This window comes from Mobula birostris, chromosome 22, assembly GCF_030028105.1.
Source record: "Mobula birostris isolate sMobBir1 chromosome 22, sMobBir1.hap1, whole genome shotgun sequence".
In the NCBI taxonomy this organism is placed as follows: domain Eukaryota; kingdom Metazoa; phylum Chordata; class Chondrichthyes; order Myliobatiformes; family Myliobatidae; genus Mobula; species Mobula birostris.
This window is the reverse complement of record NC_092391.1, coordinates 26,320,072-26,338,564: the sequence shown is the minus strand read 5'-3', so window position 1 is coordinate 26,338,564 and position 18,493 is coordinate 26,320,072. Positions and strand designations below refer to the sequence as shown.

General features: G+C 47.2%; 1 long non-coding RNA gene across 2 annotated transcripts; it reads left to right on the top strand.

Moving 5' to 3' along the window:
• Positions 1 to 9,499: 9,499 nt before the first annotated feature.
• Positions 9,500 to 12,175, top strand: LOC140186106 (uncharacterized). 2 transcript variants are annotated; one of them, XR_011882785.1, is made up of 3 exons: positions 9,500 to 9,842; positions 11,119 to 11,218; positions 12,018 to 12,175. It is a non-coding gene; the product is annotated as an uncharacterized lncRNA (long non-coding RNA). The 2 variants fall into 2 exon arrangements; XR_011882784.1 differs by having other exon boundaries at positions 9,500 to 9,896.
• The last annotated feature ends 6,318 nt before the right edge of the window (positions 12,176 to 18,493 follow it).

Here is an 18,493-nt window from a genome sequence, read left to right as displayed (position 1 = left end):
ATCAGTTCAAGTTGCTTTTAGAGTCTAGACCATAATTAGGAACAGCATTCCACCCATCTAGCCTGCTCCCCCAAGGGAAGGGAGAAACTGAATTAACTTACAGATTGATAATCATTCATAGGAACTGGCCAGTTCTGATACAAACTGAAGTTTCCAGTACGATGGTGGCCGCTTGATTGCAACAGCTTCTACAGGGCCAACCAAAGGTTTTACTGTCTTTTTTAAATGTATTTTTTTTATGATCACAAGACCCTGCTGGACATTAAGAATTTACAGGTGTACCCCATCAGCAAGTTGCTCATTGGTGGAACTGTAGGAGCTGAACTTGGTGCAGATCGTGCTGCTGCCCGCGCCAGAGAAGCTTTGGAGGTGTCAGACATCCCGCCCTGCAAAAACTCATTTCAGGGAGGTAGCTCCATCAATCTGCGGGAGACTCCCAGAACTTCCGGGAGAGGTGGGACGTCTGCAATAGAGAAGCTCCTTAGCAGCTAGCCAGCTAGTTTAAATAATGTTAGCTATGCTAATGCATGAATGACACCTGTTAAACTCACCTCAACATGACTTTTACAGTCTTAACCCACCATGGGCAATAGAAAAGTCACTGTTGCAAACAGTGCAGCGAGCAACACTATCATTATTTTTGACCCCTATTAGGGGTACACTTTAGTGTAGTCTGGGGTGACGTATGTTTTATATTTTCTTTTTTTTGGAACACTCTGCCATGGCGCTCATGCTCTCTTGTGCTCTGTCGCTTGCTCGCTCTAAAAAAAAATTGATTTCCAGGATATTGTATATAATTTGCGGGCATCAGGGAGCCACTATCAATATGCGGGAGACTCCCGGAACTTCCGGGAGAGGTGGGATGTCTGCAGTGTACAAAGACAGTGTGCAATCTAACAACAAATTATCATCTTGGTCACTTTTCTTGTGATCGGAGACCCTGTTGGACACTGTTGATGTGAAATGCTGCAAGCATGATTCACTGATTTATTGGTGGACGGCAGGGGAGGATGTGGGGGAAGCTGCGTGGCCTCGGTTGAACTGGGCCTCAAGCCTCGCTGTTGCCTGTTTAAGCCGCCCAGGAGAGAGGAGTTGGAGTCAGTGTGCTCCACTGGAGTGCCGGAGGTGATGTGGTGCAGCATCCAAGCTGGAGTCAGTGCTGCCCCCCAGTGTTCACTCAGCAGAAGGCAAGTCATACTGCACTTGACTGCAGACTGCTGTAACATTCATGGACTCAGGGTCTTGGGCTATATATTTTTGCCATATGCCCCTTGAGCTGTGTACGTTAGTACTGTCTTTCACCCCTTGGCCCTGAAGTAATGCTGTTTCATGTGGCTGTATCAATGGGTATTCACGTATGGTTGAATGACAATTAAACTCGAACTGGAAAGGTTGTTTGGGTGGCACATGCAAAACTAGAGGAACTGCTGTTGTACAGTTCCAATATCCATGGCTCAGTCCAAACTGCTGGCGCTGTCTGCACGTTCTCGTGTGACTGAGTGGATTTCCTCTTTCCTCTCACATTCCAAAAACTTTGGCAAGTTACTTGGCCATTGCAAGCTGCCCCTAGTGTGAGGTGAGCAGTAGAATGTGAGGTTGTAGCTGATGGAAATATAGGAAGAATAAAATATAATTAATATAAATGGTGCTTGAGGTTTGGTATGGAGTTGACGGGCTGAAGGATCTGATTCTATGACTAATTACACAGTAGAAAAGGGTCTCCTTTCCTCAGGTTCCCTATTTACTTAATCTGCTCCAGACAACTTATTTGGCCGTTCAATCGTCACCGGCTGCCTGTTCTTACTGCCAGTTTCCATCACTAGTTGTCAGCGTTTGGAATACTTACTGAGACTAGTGGCTGTCCTGGTTCCCACGACAATCAGGCCAATGAATTTGAGTGGTCTAATGAGTGGGGGATATCAGAGGTGGGCAGAAACCCAAATTTTAGCAAGCACGTTTGCCAGAGCGGTTTTAATTCCGCCAGCACATGAACATATCTGTGTTGGCTGCATGTGACGATGAAGTTCGGTCATGATACAAGTCTGTCAGCTCAGTTCCAGCATTACCTAGAGGTATGAAATCTGGAGTTGGGATTGTCTGGTGAAATAGGACAAGAAAGTGGAGACTGCATGTTCTTAGCAAGTTCTATTTGCACCTATACCTGAATGGCAGGTAAGATTAAGGAAAGATAGCAGGAGATGGCTACACAAGTTGGGAGCGTGATTCTTTCTTTCACTGACACAATGCAACATGTGGTTAAATGACCTCACCCAGATCATGAAATGTAAACACTGTGACACATTCGCTTGCAGATTCATCAGATCTTTTAACAAATGTGTAACTCAACGTTCTCCGTATGTATGACCTAGCATTTCTTGCTGAGTAGGCACAATCATCTACAATGGTCTAGCCACCATTATCATTCACCTTTGTCTTTATGCAACATTTCACCTCCCCCTTATAATCACAATGAAGAAATGTTGATAATAAATCAGCAAAACTCATCCAACATCATAAGAAACATAAGAAATAGGAGCAGGAGTCGGCCATCTGGCCCGTCAAGCCTGCTCCGCCATTCAATAAGATGATGGCTTATCTGACTATGGACTCATCTCCACCCCTGCTGCCTTTTCCCCATAACCCTTAATTCCCCCACTATGCAAAAATCTATCCAACCTTGTCTTACATTTACTTACTGAGGCAGCCTCCACTGCTCCATTGGGCACAGAATTGCACAGATTCACCACTCTCTGGGAAAAGTAGTTCCTCCTCATCTCTGTCCTGAATGTACTCCCCCGAATCTTGAGGCTACGTCCCCATCCATCTGTCAGCATAATCCATTAATCTCATGGGAAGGTCCCTAACCCTTCCCCACAATAAACCACCAAATGACAAGGGCCCCTCCGTCCACAGTCACCGACACCTCTGGAAAGGGAGCCCCAATATTAAGCAGCATACCTGAATGTATGGTCTTGAGCAAGAGGCAGGTGGGAGTCTCAGGGAATTTTACTTCGTCCAGAATCATGGGGATGAAACATCATTCTACTCAAAATGAAAACCTCAAGTCTGTTCACATTCATTGCATTAAAATCCCGAGCTGTTCACTCATCCTTGAGGGCGTGGAGCGGGAGCAGACGAGGACACCCCTCCCTCAGAAGAGTGCAGCAATTACATCAAACCTTCTCCACAAAACAGTTGTGCTTCAGTGGGCCGAGAAAGGACATGAGGAGGGGAACCAGAGGGAGGTGATGGGGAGGTGAGGAGAGAGATGAGGAGGGAAATCAGAGGGAGGTGATGGGGGAGGTGGGGAGAAGTCAGAGATGAGGAGGGGAACCAGAGGGAGGTGATGGGGGAGGTGAGGAGAGAGATGAGGAGGGGAACCAGAGGGAGGTGAGGAGAGAGATGAGGAGGGAAACCAGAGGGAGGTGACGGGGAGGTGAGGAGAAGAGAAAGAGTGAGAGGGGAACAAGAACAGGGAATGGAAAAAAAAAGAGGAGGGAGGGGAGAGAAATTACCGGAAGTTAGAGAAATCGATTTTATGCCATCAGATTGTAGGTTATGAGGTGTTGCTCCTCCAACCTGATTTTGGCCTCATCAAGCAGTAGAGTGGACATGTCAATGGGAAATCAAACAGAAATGGATAAAGTAAAGATTTGGAGTGTATACACACGAACGTTTTACTTCAAGAGAATTCCTTAGACATTACTTCCTGATGCACAGTAATTCTGCTAATGGAATGGCAATCAGCATTTTAGTGCGTGAATTGATGGTAGTGGGGAGGGGGTGGGGGTTATACATGACGTGTTTATACAGACACAAGAGACTGCAGCTGCCGGAGTCTGGAGTAAAAACTAGCTGCAGGAGGAACTCAGTGGGCCAGTCAGCGTCTGTGGAGGAAAATGCTCAAACTGTGTTTTGGGTGAAGATCCTTCACCTGGATTTATTTATTTATTTAGGTCCTTTTGGCCCTTCAAGCTGTGCCAGCCAGCGACCCCCGACCCCAGCCTATTCTCGGGGCAATCTTCAATGACCAATCAACCTGCCTGGCACGTCTTTGGACTGTGGGGGGAAACTGGAGCACCCGGAGGAAACCCTCGCGTTCCACGGGGAGGACGTACAGACTCCTCACAGAGGACGCCGGTTTTGAACTCTGAACTCCAACACCCTGGGTTGGAGTATCGCCGTTCTAACCGTTACGCTACCGTGGCGCCCAGAGATGGGAAATCCTGTCTGCCGATTATTTGCGGAAGCTGAGGACACCAAAGGGGAAGGAAGGAAGCTCTGAACGGACCCCGCTGCAAACACTGCGATCGCAAAGTCCAACACAACCTTTGTGACCCCGGCGTGATTTGAATGCACGGCCTTCTGGTCTGGAGTCAGGCGTGCCTCCATTGCACCACGAGTCCTCGCACGCTAAGGCATGTTTTTTTCCTTTTTTTTAATTTTCAAAAAAAAAATAAAATCAACAAAAACATACCAGCTCAGACATGTGTAAAAAAGAAATAACCGAAAAAAAAGACATAATATTACAGGGATGCCTATTGTACAAAGTACTCAAAAATACTAAATGTTAGATCTCAAATGAGGGCCATGAGAAATCAGCTGGGGGGAAATTGCTCATCCACCCCCGGCCTCGTCCAGGTAGGCAAGAAATGGATCCCAGATAGCCGACAAATTTTTAATTGAATTGGTTCTCAAGAACCTAAGTTTCTCCATCTGTATGACTGAGATCATATCAGCCATCCATCTCCGAAAGGAAGGGGGAGAAGGTGATTTCCATTCCCTCAAGATAAATCTTTTGGCAACAATCATCCCCAGCATCAGAGACTGTTGTATGGCTGCAGGGAAACAAATAATAGATTGTGAGCAGCCAAATATAGCGAGACCAGCTTCCAAGGGGAAGGATCTTTTATAAGGCCTTTGAGTACCAGTCGAATATTTTAGACCAAAATCCAGTCAGTGATGGGCAAAACCAAAAGGTGTGTGATAATGTGGCTTCCGTCCCTTGGCATCTATCACACATTGGTGAGACAGAAGGGTAAATCCTGTGCAATCTAAGTTTAGAGTAACACTAAAGCATGTTAATGGTGGCACGTGGTGACACACTGAGAGGTTCTCATCTGGGTACGCAGTAGAGGTAGGAGTGCAACCAAGTAGTCCCGTGTATCTCCAGCTTTGTCCAGGTTGTCAACCCCTCCTCTTCCTGGTCAGAGGTCAGTGAATTTTGTGTGGCATGGTGCAGTCCCATGGGATGCCATCACCTTCGCTCTTGGTAACCACGCCGGCTGATAGCGGAGGCCTTGCCAGAAACCTGTGATCAATGGTTACTCAGTAACTTTGGTGCACAGATGGGTCTTACCGTCATGTCCCGGCACATCCTTACTGGCGTCACCAGCCATGTTTGCACTGGGTGCCCTTTGACCTTAGCTGACCATCCCCAGGTCTCCTTGGAAACCGGAATATGGAATGCACTCTCTGGGTGAGTGGTGGGGGCAGGATGTCTCATAACATTTACGAAGTACCTGGGCGGAGGGCGTGGAATTGCCAAGGTATAGAAAGCTACAAACCAAGTGCTGGTAAATGCTATTAGTACAGGTGGCCAACACACATAAAATGCTGGAAGAACTCAGCAAGTCAGGCAGCTTCTGTGGAGGTGAATAAACACTCAACGTTTTGGGCCAAAGCCCTTCTTCTGGACTGGAAAGGATAGGGGCAGAAGCCAGAATAAGAAGGTGGGTGAGTGGGGCGCAAAAGGAGTACTAGCTGGCAGGTGATTGGTGAGACCAGGTTGGGGGAGCAGAAGGTGGGTGGCTGGGGGAGGGGGAATGAAGTAAGATGCTGGGAGGTGATGGGCGGAAGAGGTAAAGCGCTGAAGAAGGAATCTGATAGGAGAGAACAGTAGACCATGGAAGAAAGAGAAGGGGGAGGGAAACCAGTGGGAGGTGATGGGTAGGTGAGGAGAAGAAAAGGGGTAAGAGGGTGGCCAGAATGGGGGATGGAAAAAGAGAGAAGGAGAGAATGAGGAGAATTTACCAGAAGTTAGGGAAATGGATGGGTGCTTGATAGTCAAAGGTTCATTTATTATCAAAAGGCACAACTTGAAATTCTTCTTCTCCAGGTAGCCATGAAACCAAGAAGGAAAGGCAGCATGATCATTGGCCCCCACCCCCACTATACCCCCCCCCACTGTCCCCCCCCCCCCCGCACCATGCACAGAAAACCGAACAAAATGGAACAGGCACATCAACTCCCAAATCCCCCTCCCCCACACAAAAAAACAAGAAAGAACGGGGGAAAAACACAGAATATAAAAAAAACCTATAGGACAGGATTAAAGTCTACAGTCCAAGTCCGCACCCAAAATGTAGAAAACCTGGATAGTGGCAGACCTTTCCCTCTCCGTAGCAGAGCGATCAAAAGACAGGCAGCTGGCACTCACCCTCCGCATTCACCTCAAGGCTTCAGTCTCCCTTATTGCTTGAATCAGCGAACAAAGGAAGCTTACTCAGTATGGGATGTGATGGGCCAAAGAGCCTGTTTCTGCATTGCATGACTCTATTTGATGCTTTAGGGAGGTTGGCATGTTGCAGTGGTTTCTGGCTGTCTTGCACTGACCTACGAAGGACCTTCCTGTAACTGCCGACCAGAACGTCAATGGACTGGAGCACTGAATATTCCAGACCAGTCTAGACCCCACATCAGTGCATCCAACAACTCCCCTGCACAGGAACAACTTCTTGGTCCTTTCGTTGTGCCTGACCTCACCGGTAACAGACCTGGTGAACACGCTGGCCTTTGCAACTATCCGCCCAAGGGCCCCCATAAGCTGCAATCTCCTACATGTGACCCTGCAGTTGTTGAAATTGGAGCACGTGGTAATTTTCTCCACCACGGATAGAGCATGTCCCCCCCTCCACCCCCACCCCTCTGGGGTACAGGAGGCAGCACCCCCTCCTTCGGCTGTCAGCTGTCATCACGGCTCCAACCCCTGACCTGATGTTCAGGACGCTGCCTCCGTGTATTGTCTGCTCCCCTTGTCACGTGTGGCTGTGTGTTGTAAGTGAGGAAACAGATTCGATAGGTCTCAAAGGCAAGGACTCTGGACACAGTCTTGGTAGTAAAGGATTTTATTTACAGAAAGCAAACGTGCGAAAATGGCAAAAGAAGCAACACGCACACACAATTTACAGTAGTCGGATCAGCAATAAAACACACGCGGACAATTAATAAAATCACGTGGGAACAAAGTACGCGCATGCACATACCACCAAGGGAAAAGTCAATACAATACCTGACACCCCTTGACTCTGTGCGGGCACGGCTCTTATGATATTAGGGACGATACCCACACCCCTAACCCTATTCAATGCACAACTCACCAACAGCAGGGTGGTCCCTCGGAGGTAGCAAAAAAGAGAGGGTCAAGCCCACGTGGCTTCCTTTATAGTGCGGCAGGGCCGGTGAGCCCAGCCCAGGTGACTCACAGGGCAGTCAATGGCTCGGTGCCAGCGGGGTTAAGCTGATTACAAAGGTCAATTGCCCAAGGTCAAGTACAAGGCTAATTAAAGGGGCCAATAGTTAGGTGTGCATTGATGGGCGAGGAGGGGGTCAAACCTTGACTGGCAGGTGGCGTGCCTTTCGACCAGGTAAATGGGCAGCGCTGTCACGTGACAGTCACGACCCCTCCAATACACTGTGTTGGTGGGTCAGGTCAAGCCTGCTGCTCCCCTTTGTTGCCCTTCCGCTCCTCCCGCGTTGCCATGGTATCGCTGACCAGGTTTTCACTGCCGCCTGCAGATTGGGCTTGATAACTTTGCCAGTCCTCCAGACTTTCCCCAGAGCTTGCTGGACGTCAGCGCTGCTCAAGAGAAGAAAGCCTTTGATCGCCTGTCTCAGGAGAGTGTTGCCCAGAGTTCCAAGCCTCTGGGCCAGTGGGCTTTAACTGTGGGTGCCTTGGAGCCTGAGAAACCCAACAGTTCAGAATTACACCCAAGAATTTTAGCCACATCTCTCTCCATGAGATAGTGACAGCATTTTATATTTTAGCTGAACCTTTATTCAACTAGACTGGTATTTTGGTTGGCAGCCTGCTTTTCCTGATCTCTGCCCAACGTGGCCATGTGACATCTGGCAGAGGGTTTGTACTGCAGAGTAACACTCAGTAAATGCTGCCGCAACTCAGCAGGTCAGGCAGCCTGAGGGGAAAAAAGAGTTGAACGTTCAGGTCAAGACTCTTTGTCAGGATTGTTGGGTTTATGCTGTTTTACAAAACACACCAGAGATTAACATCAACCCTCCCCACCTCACTGAAGATCCCATTTCTAAATTATCTTTCATCTTTCGAGGGGCTTTTCAACCAATATTATTGATTATTTTAAGTGCAGTCCCTGATGTAACATACATCATGAGTGATCTACATGTACATAGCAAGATCTGAACGCTGAGAAAAATGACCTATCACAGATAATCCCGTTCTTTTATCCAGCATCCTGTATCTTCTCTGCTGCTTTAGCTTGTTATCTCTCTACCCCCCCCCCCCCCCCCCCCCGGGGCCAGTGCAGGATCTCCAGACGCTGCCCGACTGCTGAGCGTTTCTAGTACTCCCTGTTTTCAGGCCTGGTCATTTTTTTCATGTACTGGTCGAACGGGGCTAGTGGCTGGGGGGCGAACTCCCTCGTCCTTCTCCGCATCTGCACCTTTCACATCTGAGAGAGCCCAGGTCTGATTTTCAAGACATCACCTCTGACAGTGCAGCACTCCCTCAGTGTCAGGGAGTCCGAGCCCAGCTTCCAACCTCTAGACAACCGGCTCGAATCCAGCTCCAGGGAGTTAATCCCAACTAGCTTGTCAACTAACTAAACCCAGTGAGTTATCCACTGAGCCACAGCTGGCCCAGCTTCTCAGGGGTAACTGTTAATCTTTAACCAAGTTACTGCGCCGAAGGATTTGGGAGCCCGGTACCCGCAGTACATTTCCACACGAACCGCCCTTCCTACAGAAGGGGTCGCTATTGATCCACTGAAGCCGCTGGCTCCCATTTTCTAAAAACTACTTTGCTCTTGCAAACTTTCAATGATTTGCCTGATCCTTGCAGTTCACGAAGCGAAACAGATTTCTACTGATTCGACGCTTGCTACCGACACAGGTATTCCGTTCCGCCCCGAGCATTCCGCACACCAAGCGGACGCATTCTGGGATAATGGAGGGGGACATTCACTGGGGTCGATCCAGCGGAGGGAGCTTGGCTTCTTTAAAATGAGGGAACTTTAAAACTGCAAAGTCTTCGAGACAGTCTTTACCACGCGAGTCTGTCTCCGGACATCCATCCCAACTCACCCGAGTCCCCTTTTATGTAAATTTTCATTATTGTCGCCATCACCCTGCACCTTTCTTCTGCCAGCCTTTCTCCCCCCCCATAAACTTTTTCCCCTTGTCAGGTTATCTCTGTCGACCGATCACTGCGTTTCTCAGTGCCTCCTCCCACCATCACCACGCCCGTTGTTGCGTTTGGCTCTCTGCCCATTTCCCTCTCGACATATCTTTCTGTCTGCAAGGCTTTCTCTGCCCACAGCTCCCTCCCTCTCCCTCTCTCCTCTGATCCCTCACTTTCAGCCCGGGCTGCTTTGTCTCTCTCTCTCTCTCTGTCCGCCTCTTCCTTCCCTCTCTAGTTTTAATTATCGCATTCCCAGTGGATTTCTTCCTCTCTGTCTCCGCCCCCCCCCCAATGGAGGAAGATTGTGCGAGGTCGGGAGCGGGAAGAGGAAGCAAGTAAAACTAAAACAGCGAGAGCGGCTGCAGTGTTAAAAATATGAGGAGTTAAATGGGAACGAAGGGCGGACGTGGTAAAGGCTGAAAAAAAGAGTGGTTGTGTTTCTGTGCCTGCCTCTGCATTTGAAGTACACATACATCATTGCCCTTTAAAACTTGCTGAGGGAGGATGGTACTGGGAGAGAGGGTAGCTGTTTGTGTGTGCTGATGCATTACCAGTTACTGCTTACTCCTGGGATATGTTTGATTGCCTTAGGGGATCAGGGAAGAAATATCATTAGTCTTTTATCCAACTGCATTTTGCCTGTGCATAATTGGGCGCTGCATTCCGCCACATTACATTGTGCTTTAGATGGTCCTCGTTGGCTGTGCAATACTTGGGGTGCCCGGTTGGCAGTGAATGGAGGTTTATAAATGCACGCCTTTATTTTGCACCGGGCAGAATGATATGCGGCTCTTTTCTTGCCCTTAATCGAATTTTTGCACATTCTCATTCAAATGACGGGCAGGCAAGCTTTGACCAGATGCCATGGAAATTGGTGGCGTCCTCTCGAATAATTGATTGAGGTCAGATGAAGCCTGTGCAGACCCCACGCTCCCCGTTTGCCCAACCTCTTGATATTCTCGTTTTTCCTGACACCTCCATCAGTGAGTCAGGTAACCACTCTTTAACTCCAGCAATGCCATTGTGATGCTGAACGTGTGATAACTCAAAACATCTGAGCTTCCATTCCAGAACAGACTTGTTTTGGGTTAAAACTGGTGTACTGCATCATCCGACGTTTGTGCTGCTCTGACACAACTCGGGCAACCTGGGCTGATCTCCACTTCAGTTGCTGCCTCTGTGGAGTTTGCACGTTGTACTGATGTACCGCGGACAGCATTCTAACTGGCTGGTATGGAGGGGGTGGGCTTCTGCTCGGGATCGAGGTAAGCGGCAGAGAGTTGTAAAATTAGTCAGCTCCATCATGGGTACTGGTCTCTGTAGTATCCAAGACATCTTCAAGGAGTGGTGTCTCCAAAAGGCAGCGTCCATCATTAAGGACCCCCATCACCCAGAACGTGCCCTCTTCTCATTGTTACCATCAGGATGGAGATACAGAAGTCTGAAGGTGATTCAGGAACAGCTTCTTCCCCTCTGCCATCTGACTTCCGAATGCCTCATTACTTTTTATTTCTGCCTTTGCACTGCTTATTTAACTGTTTAATGTATATATTGACCATAATTCATAGTTCTTTTCTATATTATGTATTGCGTTGTACTACCGCGACAAAGTTAACACATTTCATCACATATGCTGGTGATATTAAACCTCATTTTGATTCTCCCTGTGATCTTCCTTCCTACAGGTTGCTTGGTTTCCTCACACGCTCCAGAACTGTGCTGGTAGGTTATCTGGCCACTGTGAACTACTCCCAGCCATCCAGGGACATCAGGAGGAGCTGGTGGGTATGTGAGAGTGAATGGGTTACTGGGAAATGGGAAGGAGAGTGGGACCAATGGGAATGCCATAGACTCAATGGGAAGGAGAGTGGGATGGATGGGAATGCTATAGAATCAATGGGAAGGAGAGTGGGACTGATGGGAATGCTATAGACTCAATGGGAAGGAGAGTGGGAGGGATGGAATGCTATAGATTGAATGGGAAGGAGAGTGGGATGGATGGGAATGCCATAGACTCAATGGGAAGGAGAGTGGGATGGATGGGAATGCTATAGATTCAATGGGAAGGAGAGTGGGACCGATGGAATGCAATAGACTCAATGGGAAGGAGAGAGGGACGGTTGGGAATGCTATAGACTCAATGGGAAGGAGAGTGGGACAGATGGGAATGCTATAGACTTAATAGGAAGGAGAGTGGGACCGATGGGAATGCTATAGACTCAATGGGAAGGAGAGTGGGACAGATGGGAATGCTATAGACTCAATGGGAAGGAGAGTGGGATGGATGGGAATGCTATAGACTCAATGGGAAGAAGAGTGGGACCGACGGGAATGCTATAGACTCAATGGGAAGGAGAGTGGGATGGATGGGAATGCTATAGACTCAATGGGAAGAAGAGTGGGACCGACGGGAATGCTATAGACTCAATGGGAAGGAGAGTGGGATGGATGGGAATTCAATAGTTTCAATGGCTCAGTGGCTTTCTCATTGTATAAGAATATAGTGACCTAAAGTTCAAAGTAAATATATTATCAAGGCACATGTATGTCACCAGAAACAACCCTGAGATTTGTTTTCTTGCAGGCATATTCAGTAATACGAGAATCACAATAGAGTCAGTGAAAGACCGCACCCAACCGGACAGACAAACAACCAATGGGCAAATGACAGAAAACTGAAATTACAAAAGAGAAAAAAAATGAAGTAATGACAATAAATAAATAAGCAATAAGTATCGAGAACATGAGATGAAGAGTCTTTGAAAGTGAGTCCATAGGTTGTGGGAACAATTCGGTGGTGAGGCCAGAGAAGTTGAGTGAAGTTATTGCCTCTGGTTCAAGAGCCTGAAGGTTGAGGGGTAAAAAGTGTTCCTGAACCTCGTGGTGTGAGTCCTGAGGCTCCTGTACCTTCTTCCCAATGGCAGCAGCGAGAAGACAGCATGCCCTGGGTGGTGGGGGTCCCTGATGATGGATGTCACTTTACTGCAACAGCACTCTGTGTCGATATGCTTCATGGTGGGGAGGGCTTTACCAGTGATGGACTGGAATGTATCCACTACTTTTTGTTGGATATTCCATTCAAGGACATTGGTGTTCCCATACCAGGCTGTGATGCAGCCAGTCGACATATTCTCCACCACACATCTATAGAAGTTTGTCAAAGTTTTAGGCGTCATGCCAAATCTTCACAAACCTCTAAGGAAATCGAGGTGCTGCTGTGCCTTCTTCATAATTGCACTTCTGTGCTGGACCCAGAACAGATTCTCTGAAATTATAACACTAAGGAATTTTAATTTGCTGACCCTCTCCATCTCTGATCTCCTGATGACAATTGGCTGATCAAACTCCAGTTTCCTCCTCCTGAAGTCAATAATCAGCTCCTTGGTACATTGAGTGAGAGGCTGTTGTTGTGGCAACACTCGGCCAGATTTCCAGTCTTCCTCCTATATGTTGATTCCTCACACCTTTGATTCGGCCAATGACAATGGTGTCGTCAGCAAACATAAATATGGTTTTGGAGTTGAGCTTAACCTCACAGTACCACATACTGAGGAATGAGTCCCACAGAGTTACAGACTCCTGAAAAACAATTACACAAAAAACTGAGGGACATTGTGAGTGAGGGACATGGGGAGTGAGGTGCTTTGGGACATGGGGAGTGAGGGACATTGGGATTGAGGACATTGGGAGTGAGGGACATGGGGAGTGAGGGACATTGGGATTGAGGACATTGGGAGTGAGGGACATGGGGAGTGAGGTGCTTTGGGACATGGGGAGTGAGGGACATTGGGATTGAGGACATTGGGAGTGAGGGACATGGGGAGTGAGGTGCTTTGGGAGTGAGGGACATGGGGAATGAGGGACATTGGGATTGAGGACATTGGGATTGAGGGACATTGGGAGTGAGGGACATGGGGTGTGAGGGACATTGGGAGTGAGGTGCTTTGGGAGTGAGGGACATGGGGAGTGAGGGACATTGGGATTGAGGTGCTTTGGGAGTGAGGGACATGGGGAGTGAGGGACATTGGGAGTGAGGGGCATTGGGATTGAGGGACATTGGGAATGAGGTGCTTTGGGAGTGAGGGACATTGGGAGTGAGGGATATGGGGCATGAGGGACATGGGGAGTGAGGTGCTTTGGGAGTGAGGGACATTGGGAGTGAGGTGCTTTGGGAATAAGCTTCCACATAAACTGTCTCCAGCGCATCCTGGGAATTACCTGGCGTGAGCGGGTGCCTCACACTGAAATACTTGCAAAGACCGACTGCAGGAGTATTGAGGCCATGATCACCCAGCGTCAGCTGCAGTGGCTGGGGCACATGATAAGGATGCCCCCATGTCGGCTACCCTGCAGACTGTTATACAGCCAGCTACATCATGGTCAACCTCAGCTGGAGGGCCGAAGAAGCGCTTTAAGGATCAGATGAAGAATGCTTTAAGGAAGTACAAGATCAGACCCGAGGACTTGGAGGAGGTTGCTGCTGAGCGTACCACTTGGTGACAGCTGTGTAGGGTCAGGGTTCGTATTCTGGAGATGGAAAGAACGACCAGAAGAGAGCCAGGAGAAATGCAGCCATGGTTGCCACTAATGCCACCACTACTACATATACATGTCCCACCTGCAACAGAGCTTGTGGGTCCGGGATAGGACTGTACAGTCGTCAAAGATCTCACCATTAAAGGAGTGGACGTCGTCATCGGATTTTGATGGACAACCGAAGAGAAGAAGCTTCAAGAGTGAGGGGCATTGGGAGTGAGGGACATGGGGAGTGAGGTGCTTTGGGAGTGAGGACATTGGGAGTGAGAGTCAATCACATTAGGTTTGCAGGATGCTGAGAGTAGGTCACATTCTGAATAAAGATTACTTGCTCTTGAGCTCAGCCAACATAACATGCCCTCTCAACCTGAGAAAGTTATTACATAGATCATCAAAACATCACTCAGTTTTCTCCCCAGGGACTTTCCCTGAATCTGAATACAGCAGAGTAGCAAGATGAAACATGCCTGTACGTTGGGACAATGATGTCAAGGTTCTGGGGCTACTGATCGGGATTCTCATTTAACCTTCACATTTGTTCTGTCTTTCAGTCAGATTCTTCCGGATCCATTCCTTGACTCAAACTAACCTTCATTTTCTTTGACAGAGTTACATCTTATTCATCAACTATGCCGTAACCTTATTACGACATTGCTTTCCCTTCATTCACTGTTTCAAGGATATCAGTACCTGGGCTTGCAATGGCTACTCTACAACAATATTACACCAGTTTTCCAGACCCAGACGTTCTACATTATTACAGAGGGCAAAACCCCTCTGGTGTGCAGCATTGGGAGGACCTGGGAATAGGCAGAATAATGGTCCAGCACAGGCAGGATGGGCCAAATGGCCTGTTTCTGTACTGTGGTGCTCCATGACTCCATGAGTCCGTGATCCTATACTGTTTGGCCTTTGCAGTAGCTGAACCGAGCTTCTCTGCTTCCGTCGGTGTGTCAGAATGGGACAGTGTGCAACACTCATTTGTGGACAACAGCTCACACTGGAAGATCAGCAGATTTGGGGCAGGCCAAAGGGACTGAGTGCATGAGCAGTTGATGTTAGTCTCTGTGGATACAAAGTCAAAGTAAAATTTATTATCAGAGTACATTCAGTATATGTCAGCACATACAACCCTGAGATTCTTTCTCTGCAAGAACACTTAGCAAATCTATGGAACAGTAACTGTAAACAGGATCAGTGGACAACAGACTGTGCAAATGCAGATATAAATAAATAGCAATAAGTAACAAGCATGAAAAAAGATAAAATAGTTCTTAAATGAGTGTAGTTATCCCCTTTCATTCAGGAGCCTGATGGCTGAGGGGTAGTAACTGTTTTTGAGCCTGGTGGTGTGAGTCCTGAGGCACCTGTACTGTCTACCTGATGGCAGTAGTGAGAAAAGAGCATGGCCGGGGTGGTGAGGATCTCTGATGATGGATGCTGCCTTCCTACAACAGTGTTTCATGTAGATGTGCTCAATGGTTGGGAGGGTTTTACCTGTGATGTACTGGGTCAAATCCACTACCTTCTGTAGGACTTTACATTCAAAGGCATTGGTGTTCCCACGCCAGGCTGTAATGCAGCCAGTCAGCACATTTTCCACCACACATCTATAGAGGTCTATAATCAGTTGCTTGGTCTTATTGACATTGAGTGAGAGGTTGTTGTTTTTACACCACTCAGCCGAGTTTTGAATCTCCCTCCTGTATACTGATTCATCACCACCATTGATACAGCCCCCAACAGCGGTGTCATCAGCAAACTTGTATCTGGTGTTGGAGCTGAAACTTAGCTACACAGCCGTAGGTGTAAAGTGAGTAGACCAGGGGCTAAGTACACGTCCCTGTAGTGCTCTTGTGCTAATTGAGATTGTGGATGTACTGAGCCCTGTGGAGTGTAGAGGGCTGAGTGAGGCAGCTGCAGATGATAAATTTGGATTGTGCACTGTTCCATCCCTTTCCAGGGCTTCTTGGCAAATGTTCCAGAAGTAGGTGAAGGATAGTCTCACCTGCAGCATAGGTACCTTGGAGGTAACACAGTGGCATTGAGATTCCAGCTATGCATAAAGACTCTTATGGAGAGGGACTATCTCCTCTCCAGCCAAACAAGATCCCACTGCCTTGTTGAAAGATCTGATGGTTAGACATGCTGCCAAATGACTTCAGCAGTCCGCGCGAATAATCAAAAGGCCGGATCTGTCTTTTTCTCCTGAGAGAACACCCTGTGCACCAGTGCCTGATGGACTGGTGACCTTTTCTGCACTAACTTTTCTACAAGTCACAGGTGATGCAGCTTGTGGATAAAAGAAAAACTGGAGGGCTATGTAGGAGGGAAGGGCTCAATTGATCTTGGAGTAGGTTAAAAGGTCTGCATTACATTGTGTACTGTGTCGTACTGTTCTATGTTTTATGGTGCAGCTGAATGGAACACTACAACAACACGTCCAAGACCATCCTTGGCAGCTTCTACCTCAGGCCACGAACTTATCAATCACCCCTGCTGTGGACCACCTCGAGGTCCATGACGCTCTCGTTACATGCACGCGCAGTTCAACTCTTTGAGTGATAATGCAGAAAGTTTGAAGTTAATAACTCATCTCCTTTTAACACGTCCAAGACCATCTTTGGCAACTTTGAGCAGAGGTGAAACCTCAGCATGTTATTAGAATCAGCACACAGCTTCTTGCAGCCACACATCAAGAAGGTCATCAGGAAAATGGCACTATTGGGTATATTTTTCCACCACTTCTCTGGAGGCTTGTACATCACCTCCCCATGGACCTCCAGAAGAAATGGATGATGGCTCTGGTGAACTTTACTGTGAAGATAAGAGAGTCCCAGAATTTCACCATCCCCTGTGTGAATAAGTGTTTCCTCATTTCACTACTACATGGTTTTTCCCTTATTTTTAGACCACAATCCTGGTAAAAGAGGAACAATAATCCCTGTATTATTAATGCTCATCATCTCCACTTCTCCAACTTATATATCAGCCTTTATTGATAAATCCAACTGGTTAACTTCATGAATGAAGCTATAATGGGAGTAGACAATGTAGGTTGGGAGTTAAAGAATAAACATGAAAAATTAGTGCCAGTAAGGTTACTCCCATTGCAAACTACGAATCTTCAGAACTTTGCAAACAATAAGTTGAAAAAATTAGTTACAGATATGTATGCTAAGATGTGAGATACAAGGGAAAATCTTCAAGGAGTGGTGCCTCAGAAGGTGGTGTCCATTATTAAGGACCCCCATCGCCCAGGGCATGGCCTCTTCTCATTGTTACTGTCAGGTAGGAGGTACAGAAGCCTGAAGGCGCACACTCAGTGATTCAGGAACAGCTTCTTCCCTCTGCCATCCGATTTCTAAATGGACAGTGAACCCATGAACATTACCTCACTCTTTAAAAATTACTTCTGTTTTTGCACTACTATTTTAAATTTTCTGTAACTATTTAATATACATAAACTTACTGTAATTCAGTTTTTTCTATATTATTATGTATTGCATTGGACTGCTGCCGCTAAGTTAACAGATTCCATGACATGCTGGTGATATTAACCTGATTCTGACTCTATTAAGATTACTAAAGCCCCATTTTCATATTGAAGACACTGTGCCTTCAACATGCTGAGGACCAAATGAATCCTGATTCATTCTGAGGATCTGTTTTCTCTGAAGACGCTCCTTAGTAGATTTAATAACTGTGAATGTATTCAGGTTAAATTAATATTTGCATTGAATTTCACACTGAATGATACAATCATTCATTGCAGAAAGAGGCCATTTGAACAATTATGCTTGCCCTATCTCTTTGTGAGTGTTATCTAAATCGTCCCAATTATCTGTAGCCTTGGAAATGTTTCCTATTCAATTATATTCAATTTTATTTAGAAAGATGAAATTGAATCTTCTTCTCCAAAATTTTCATACAGCGCATTCCAGATCACAACAATCTGTTGAGTAATAAAGGCTTCTTCTTCTCATTGCCTCTTCTGCTTTTCATCTTGATCTGCATCCTTTTGATTGTGGTCCTTGTTAGTGTCACATGAGCGACAAAGTGGAAATTGCAAAAATCATTACATTTGCGCCGTGGCTGCCGAAGTGGAAAGAGCGTCATAAAAAAGGCTTTGCAGTTCTTCATGCTTTAAGAACCTCCCAAGGACAGTCATGACTGCTGAACTCACTTTAGTAATGCTGCATTAAAGTTTTGCACATAAAGCTCCCATAAACAGCAATGAGATTATCTATAGTGATGCTGAGAGGCGTCGATATAACCCGCTCATCCAAAATTCAGCAACCCCTGCGGTCCTTCACACCCAACCCTTAGGCAGCTTGGTATTCCCCAACACCCTTCCTCCACCAGGAGCAGCGAGCTCACGTCTCCAGAACAGGAGCTGAAGCCCGTGATCTGTTGACTCAGCGATGAGAGTGCCTCTCCTGAGTCATAATCAGATTGAGGGCAGAGAGTACAATGTTGCTCCTCCTACAGTGGGATGGTTAGGCGCCAAGACTGTTCCAAGAT